Genomic DNA, 9,580 nt, shown 5'->3' on the forward strand with positions numbered 1-9,580 from the left:
TTGAGCGGTTCGAGGGTAGATTGGGAACCTCCCGTATCTCCCCCTACATCCGCTGGTACATAAGTAGGTGCCGCACTCTAGGCCAAGAAGAAAGCCTTTCCCGAAGGGGCAAGGGCTCAAGATATCTCCGTAGGAGTCTCTGTGCGGAGCGACTCCGGAGGCGGCGTAGGTCCGTGAGGACCGAAGCCGGGCCAGCAGAATCATCAGAATCATCCAAATCAGACATTTCAGAATCAAGATCATCAATTTCATCATCAGAAATTTCATCATCCAGATCGGAAATATCGGGCATCAACGGGCCTTTGAAACTGTAGCATCAGAAGCGGGTGCCCGAAGAATCGGAAGAAAAGGCAGCCCTAGAATCCTTAGAAACAGAAACTGCAGATGAATAAGAACCTGAATTAGCCCCCCTGTCAACGGCCTATTACACCCTGGTCGAACAAACTTGACCCTACCTCGCAATTATAGTGCCCGCAGTTATAGTAGCCGAATCTGTAGCTACAATGGTCATATAAGTGCACATTATTTGGGTGGTGTTAGTATGGAACAAAGACTTCTAATTGGTCGTACGAAGCTGCCTCATGGCGTTCTAAGGTGTGATAGAGATCAACATGTCCTGATAGGTAGAAATTGTAGAGAGTGTATGGGTTGTTCGACGAGTGAGGTTAGTGCCCGATGATTGGGTGATTGGATCCCTCGTATCCAGTTGTGACCGAGCCTGATGCTTTGTTTCGCTGGATAGTATGGGGCTGGGTTCCTTGGTTTCTAGAGTGGAGGGACGAACAGGGAAGGAAGGATGAGAGATAGGTGAGTTTATCGACCGTTTATATGTAGAAATTCATACCTTGTATAAAGCACCATTTCATCGCTCCTTCCAACCAGCAGGAGGCATCCTGCCACCCTTTTTCGGTTTCTAGAGTGGAGGGACGAACAGGGAAGGAAGGATGAGAGATAGGTGAGTTTATCGACCGTTTATATGTAGAAATTCATACCTTGTATAAAGCACCATTTCATCGCTCCTTCCAACCAGCAGGAGGCATCCTGCCACCCTTTTTCTCCACAAGTCCCGTGTGAAGTTACCGCGATGGGTCCAGACCAGCGGGTTAGCAGGACACCGGCTCAAGTTCTCTCCTGCTAGGAGCAGGGTTGGGACCCGAAGGATGGATCTTCACCCTTGGTTTCGATGGAAGAGGGAATGAGCCTCTCTCGATCGTGTCAATCGCTCGTTCAATTTCATATTATATATGTCATTACGCTATCGCTGGATGAATGAGATATTCGATCAAGGTCGATAAGTAACTCAAGGTGGAAGGTTTCAAGCTACGCAATAGCTGCTATTATATATGTCATTACGCTATCGAATAATTGATCAAATAATTGATTGGTGTGTTAAGCGGGCTCGACCCCCCCTAATTCTTATTGACCGAAATATGATCAATTGATCAATCACTCAGGAATTTTCCTTTTCTATGATTCCAGTCATGAATTATAGCAGTACTTACACTCTCGAATCCAATCTGCTATGGGCATATGTAATTATGCATTCATGACTCGATATTTGTCATTATTCCTTAGTAGATAACGCTGCTATTATATATCACATTATGCATGAATGAATGAGAAATGTAATTACGCCATGAATGAGATATTATATATGTCATTATGCATGAATGAATGAGATATGTAATTACGTCATGAATGAGATATGTCATTATGTATGTAATTATGCATCGAGGAAAGAGAAGATCGAGTAAGTGAATCGGTCTACATTGATGGTCATTCATTATATATGTCATTATGCATTCATGATCTATATATTGAAATGCGCTTTAGCGGACAATGCATAAATTATATGTGTAATTACATCATTCATTATAGTAGTAATTATGCTTTTCTTCCCTTTTCGACCGAGCCAGTAAGAGAAGTGGATGCTGGTGATTCTTTGCTGACCGAGCCAGTAATTCAGTGGCCGCTGGTCATTCATTCCACCCAACTCAACAGGAAAATGACTCTAATCAGCCCCGGAGCTGAAGTCGAGTGGGAGTTCGACACTCTCGGGTTTAGAACGCTTGATAGGTTCGAGGCTAGAGGTGAAAGGTTTAAGACTAAGGTAGAAGGTTCAAGGTGAGTTTCAAGGTGTGAGATAGGCCCTCCCTTGGTGAATTGACTCATCCTCCTCCCTTCGCCTCCTCGTGGGGCAAGCGGTAGCGATCATCATCCATCATAGAGATAATCCATCATCGAGATCATCGTATCAAGTAACCTAATTTGTGTAACCAAGCTCTTTCAACAGGGCTCTTTCAAAAACTGTTGTTTTAAGCTAAGGTTCTGTTGTGGTAAAAACACAACCCCCCATTATTGATGTGTTTACTTCAAATAATGGGGACCCTTTCTATAAAAATTTGGCTAAACACCCTTTTGGATTTTTATTTTAGTTGATTGCCCTACGCTTTTGTTAATTTTTAGTTTTATTTGGATTCTTGTTTTGATTGTTTTCTTAGAATCGATTTTTTACAAGCTTCCCATTGACATTTGTTTCGCCTCATTTGGTCAACTGGTTTGAAAATGGCACTCCTTTGAAGTCTCATCATTTATCTAGCCTGGGTTAAAAATGTATAAAATGTACAATATTGCATTTTGTAAATAAATTAGTTCAATAAGGCATTCATTTTAAATATTAACCCGTAGCAAGTTTTTACTAACATTTTTCATTTTTTAGTCATGCAGCCAAATTATTAATTATCGGGGTTTTAAGAAATTCACTCTAAATTCCAAATCAAATCCTAAAACTAAAAAACCCAATCATTCAAGTGGCTGTAGTTTATTTTTATTATTTTTAATTATTTTTCAAGTGGCTGTAGTTTAGATGATTTCACAACTTAATTAAAATTCATAAACCAAAATAAAAAATTAATCTTTAATATTAAATCTTAAATTAATTAAATTAATTATTATTTAAAAATATAATTAAATTAAAATTTAATATGTGAAAAATATAAAAAATAAAAATATCGCATCGCAAATTTCATATATGACAAGCGCCGATATACACCCTAACCCCCGATGCGATATCGCATCGGGGAAGTTCACTTGGCACATGTTTAAAAACCTCATTACCCATCCCGATGCGAAGTGCCGATAAGCGAAAATGTGATATCGCATCGAGAAAGTCCATTTGACACATTTTAGTGAACCCCTCTATCCTTCCGAAGCGCCGATAAGCGAAAAGGAATAAAATCAAAGTTTTATATAATTGGTTCAAACAACTCGTTTCTTGGACTCTTACTTATGGTGATACGTAATATGGTTATGTTTAATGTTTTAGTATATTTAACGTATGGTGTAGGTTGGTATATTTAACATTAGTTTATATGATATGTAACATATTATATTATTTAAATTAATATGTAATATATTATATTATTTAAATTAATATGTAGTATTTAATTAATAAATTTAAATTAATCATATTAATTAATTTATAACGTTTAATTAATTTGATTAATTTAAATTTAATTATCATTTAGATTAATATTAATTAGTTTTTTTAATTAGATTAAAGTTGTTTATAAATAATTAATTATATATTAGTTAGTTAGATTGTTGATTAACAATTAAATTAGACACTAATTTAGGATTAGATTTTTAATTCAAATTCTGATTTTTAGCCCAGCAACAGAATTTCCAGATTCATGCCAGATTTGACTCATCAACTTTGGAGGCTCATAAATTGAGTTATACTTGGCCAAATGAGGCCCATGACGGCTCATTGGAAAGAGAAAATCAAGGAGAACATTTTGGAGGAGGTTTCACCAACAGATTTACTCATTTATTGGGTCAAAAATCAGGCAGAAGATCAGGCTCCGAATTTTGAAAACAAAAATCAATTTTCTGAGTTATTTTCTTCAATTTCATTTATCCAAAGCCTCTTCTAATTGCAGATCCATTGGTCAATGATATTCTTTACCAATCAGACCATTCCAAGCATCAATACAGAGCTTATATTTTGTTTTCAATTATTTATTTAAATAGAATTTGATTGGGTTTGATTTAATTGCCAGCAATGCTATTTTGATTTTATGGTTGCATTTTAATTTATTTTGATTTCTTTTTGCAGGAAAACAGTGGAAGAAATATGGAGAAAAAGATCTCAGTCAATGAGAATGCTCCAGCAATTGAAGATCAGAGTTTTGAGCAAGTAAAATTGGATTTAGCAGATTTCTCTTCAACAAACTCTTCTCTCAAGAATTCCTTCACAAATATTATAAATAAGAGATTGCAGAATGGAATAGGGGCGGCTCTCCTCTGCAATGCTAGACTTCTAAAAGCACTACTGTAATAGGAATTTAGAGTTTTAGGAGAGAGGAGAGAAAATCTCAGATCTAGGGATTATTGAGGATTTTTCCTTTATATCTTGAATTATGTATGAGGGGCAGAGTTTGCACTATTGTGGCTCTAGTTTTAAAGGCAGAAGTTCAAGCAATATAAAGGACTGTTGGAGACCAAGATCAGAGAAATGGATGCAATAAATTGGTATTTTTAATACTACTGTTTTAAATATCAGTTTCATTTTTATGGTAACAGGAATGTGTCATTTTATTCATGTTTGTGCATTATTGTCAATATGGGTAGTTTGTCTCAATGTTGTTATCATGTATCTCTGTTCTTATGGATTAATTTCTGATTTCTGAGTAACTATTTACTCAGAAATCTGCCTTATTAAAACTGATTTATTGAATGATAATATGTTGTGAACTATTTTCACATATTATTGTTTAGTTATTGGATTTGCTGATTTGATAATCAATATCATTTATGTGAACTACTTCCTGAGTGTTGTTGGTTTATTATTTCAGTTAAGAGGTCTCAATAGGATGTGTTTTGATATTCATAATATCAGTTAATTGAACTACTTCATTAACTTGGTATTCATTATAAACAAGACATATCTAAATCCCAATACTTTAATTATCTTGCTCTTAGGTGGGTTAGATCTATATCTGCCTAATTAAGATAGGATTTAGATTAGTTTCTTTTGCTTGCATCATAGAATAAGCTTGCATTTAGAGTAAATTCTACATTTTTTTAAGTCCTCTCCTCAAAGAGGCAAAATTTTAGTGGTGGCTTGGCTGAACCCAAATCAGCTTAAGGCTCATTCTCTTGCCTGATCAGCAAGAAGAAGTGATCTGATGTCCCTTCTATTGGTAGTTAAAGATACATTATAAACCAATAGCAGTAGGGAGGAGGTAACTGAACCTAGTTGAACAGTCGGAGCCACCACACCAAACGGAAAAGGAGCTGCTTTAAGGTCCGGACCGGGTGGTTATCCCCCAATGTTGTTGCAGCGATTTTCGAGGCATCAACATTTTTGGCGCTAGAAGGAGGGCCTGAGAAATTTGTCTATTGGAGTCTTTTCAATTTTAACATTTTGTTTATGGCTCCTCTTAAACTTCCAATTTGGAGTTGTATCCATGGACATGCATCCTCCAATACTCCACCCGAAGTGGTAAGACTCTTGTCTCAGGCAAAGTTTAATGGTAAGAGAAATTCTTCTGCTTTTAACCATGTCTTTCAATTTATTCAAAATGTTTCAAATTATGATTTTCAAGGAATTGATGAAGGCATCTTGTGCAGAATTTTTACTCTCACATTTGCGGCAAAAGCCAGAAACTGGTGCAAAACTCTTCCAGTTGCCTCAATCCATAGCTGGGATCAATTTGTTACAATTTTCATTTGTAAATTTGACGGCTACGATTATGAACAGGTATGTGAAGAAATTGAATATCTACGAAGGTTTAAAAATGAGCCTGTTAATGATTTTCATATTCGATTTCACTTGAATTGTTTAAGATTTAAGGACGAAGATAAACTTACAGAAGAAGAATCATTAGATTGGTTTAAATATATTTGTTCTCTTCCAACCATTCCCAATCCATATGCAATTGATTCAAGCTTTGTTCCATCCCCTTCCAATATAAATGAGAATCCCAATTTGGATGTGCAAATAAATTGTGATGAAGTGGTTTCACAAAGCTTAGAAGATATTTCTAATCAAATGCAAGAAGACAACAACAGCAATTTTGGAGAAAAAGCCGCCTTGAAATCTGAAAGCTACTTCGAAGTAAATTCGGAAAATCAAATCGCAAATCAGCAAGTACAAGCAGCAATCAAAGTAAATAAAATGCAAATTGCTGTACAAATTTTTGAATTTTTCCATGATGAGCAAATCCCAAAATCAGAGAAGCAAAGCAGCATTCTTCAAGAAAGCATACGCATACAAAGGAATGATTTGCAATCTGAAATTTACAATGAGCATAATGCACAAGAGCTCTCAAACAGAGACAGTTTTAAATGCATTGTTTCAGGTTCACATTTTTCCCTTTATCCTGATATTTTCAATGATGGTAATATTTTTCCTCTTGGTATTAATGATATTTTAGAAATTAAAGAGGATGATTTAAATGAATTACCATTAAATTTTTATCAAGATAAAGAAACAATAATTGATCATTCTTTTGCTACTAATCAACATGAGATTTTTGTTCCTCCTTGTTTTGGTATATTGGAGGAAATCGAAGGGAATTCCAGGCAATCTTGTGAAGTCATTTATGATGATTACTCTGACATTGAGGATGTTGATTTTTATTCTTCTCAAGAGAATCCTCATGATAAAATTCAAATAATATCTGAGGATGAAGAACGCTTCAATTTAGGAATTATCTCAACTAATCCTCATTTTAGAGCAGCAAATTATCTTCATGATTTCACCATTCAAGAAATCATTCCAATTTATGATTCATATGAGGATCAAACTCCCATTCCTATTCATAATCATAATTCGTTTTCTATTTCACAAGTTGGAATTCGAAATTATTCAAATTCCATAATTCTGGCCAATCCTTGTGAAAATGAAATCATTTCAAATCAATCCCAATTGTGCTGTATCATTAGTTGTACAAATAGTGATTTCATTTTAGTTTTTCTTTCACAGCTATTTTGTTTAAACTTAGATTTATTTTCTGATTTTATTTTGCAAAATTTTCACACTTTTCGCTGGCATATTAAACACCTTACTGTCAAATACTCAATTGATGAATTGCTTTATTGGGAAATTGAAGTTTCATATTATAACCATGAACATCAAGAACTGTTAACATGTCAATATCAATTGATGTTCATTTCTTATCAAAAGCTTCTATCTTTTCAAAGGCAATGTCAACAAGAGAATGCATTTTTGCAATCTGGCCAGCAATTCAATTCAATTAATAAATTGCCATTTTATTTGAAAAACTTCCATCCATTTTTCATTCACTCATCTGAAAATTGTTTGGAAATTTTTCCTTCAAGGAAAATTGTCAATGATTTAACATTTGTACATTACACTAACAAATTTTTTCAGGTCAAAGAATCTAAAAGCTCATCTTCACAATCTGGCCTGTTATCTCTTCCTTTGAACATTTCTCAATCCTTAATAGAAATCCATCCAAATTTTTATGATCCAATTGGTAGTCAATTGGAAAGGAAATTTCAGGAGAGAGAGATTTTAATGAAGTTCCTAACAATAACTGTACATTCTGATTTCATATTTATTTTCCTTAGTTTAGTCAAATCTGTATTTTTATTTTTTGAACTGTACATAAACGCGGGAATAAAAATGAGAGAATGGTTACACTGGAAATATGACTATACCTAGTCATTTTCATGTATATGGTTAGAATAGGAGTAGAATTAATTTAGTTAGTTTGTTTTGTATAGTTAATTTGTTTTAACAGTTCTGTAGATTAAAAATAAAACAAAGCAATCAGCCATTCTCATACATGTTCAGTGAAAACACTTTTCCCTATCAGAAAATTTTAATTTTTGCTTTCTTTTAAATTTCTTACAGCAATACCTCTACTCTGCCTATTTTGAATAATGTCTTGAATAAATTCAATTAAAGTTGCACTTGGTATCAATTGCCTCAAAGCCACTTTTCTTCATTTCGGGGTCTCCTTCTAATATTTTCTTTTGAAATTTATATGGTAAAGATTTGAGGATATAAGAGCTTCATGATCTCATTATCCCATGAAATGTATGATTGACTATGACAAGCTTAATTCTAATTCCATCATTATTAGTCAGTCTAACCTTTCACGGTAATCATATGAAGTTCATATTATCTTCCTCGGAATTTGCTAAAAGCCGACCTTAAGGATTTCCATTTTGCTAAGTGCACACATTCAAATCTGTTTTGATATTTTTCCACATTTAGTGGCTTATTCTCATTCTAATCTTTAGTTTATTATCTGATGCTGTAAAACACATCATCTTTATTTACTGAAGGCATTATTGAACAGCCACTATAACAATATAGATTTTTCTCAAGATTAATTCGGAATGAGCAGAGGTAATAAATTGTTGTTTCACTTCAAAAGGGAAGCATAGTTTAATATTTATTTCTGATAAATTTTATATTCCCTGGACATGAATAAACAGATTTTATTTAGGCTGATTGCACACTTAGATTTAGAATAAATGATGAGATGATTTTGAACAAAGTCAAAATTTTGATAAATCGAAGGAAAAATTTGAAGATTCATAAGGTAAAATTTACAGACAAATTCCTTTCAGGTACGCATTTACAAGTTTATTCTCATCCATTATTAGTTCATATTTTCCTTAGTTTATTTTTGATTTGTGTTTTGTTTTATTTGCAGGTTTTCATTCAAAACTTGAAGTAAGCAACAAACCCAATTCAAATTTGCAATAGGCTCAGGGAAATTTTATTTGTGATGCATTAGAATTTTAGCATTTTTAATTTTGCTTTTATTCATTTAGAAAGCCCAATTGAAATTCCAAGGAATATCATAAGACCATTCCCATCATAAGATTTCATCGGAAGTAGTTCTTAGCATTTCTTTGCTCATCAAAGACCTCCGATGTATTATCTTACTCATATGCCACATCACATTTCACAAATCAGAGGTTTTCAAGTGAAGTATACTTCCATAATCAAATCGTTGATCTCCGATAGATCACATTACCGATATTGCGATGACCACATAATTCTGGACCCGATATGAAATTCAAATCAAAGTCATAAAATTATCGCGTCCGTTTAATCGCAATAATGGTAAGAGCATAACTTTTAAAGGGCCGATGTCTAGGACCCGATATGTTATCAAATTTTCATCATAAAGTTATCGGGTCCACTCTTCATCGCATATCGGCATATCAAATATTGTTACACCATGTGCTTAAAATTGCCGATCGCCGACTAGCCACGTCATTCATCACATATCGGCATTGCAAGAATCACATCGTGTTATATCGGGTACCAAAAGTTTGCCAATCGCCGATATTGCCATCGCTTTGTCACATTATTATTTATGCTTACATCAAATCTCTGATTCTGCGATGTGCGATGCGCGATGTGGGAAGCACAGTGTAAGTATGCCCCGACCCCCGATATAATATTTCTTTAATGATGCGATCGCTCCATCTCATAGCACAACTTCTCTTCGCATATTTTCATATCGGCGATTCACCGTTGCAACCTTTGATGCGAGAGCTTCCAATGCATGCCTCTAAGCCATTAACA

The sequence above is a fragment of the Pinus tabuliformis genome, chromosome 6 (genome assembly GCF_031772625.1).
Source record: "Pinus tabuliformis cultivar Carrire ecotype Pingquan chromosome 6, CPIR1, whole genome shotgun sequence".
Lineage (NCBI taxonomy): Eukaryota > Viridiplantae > Streptophyta > Pinopsida > Pinales > Pinaceae > Pinus > Pinus tabuliformis.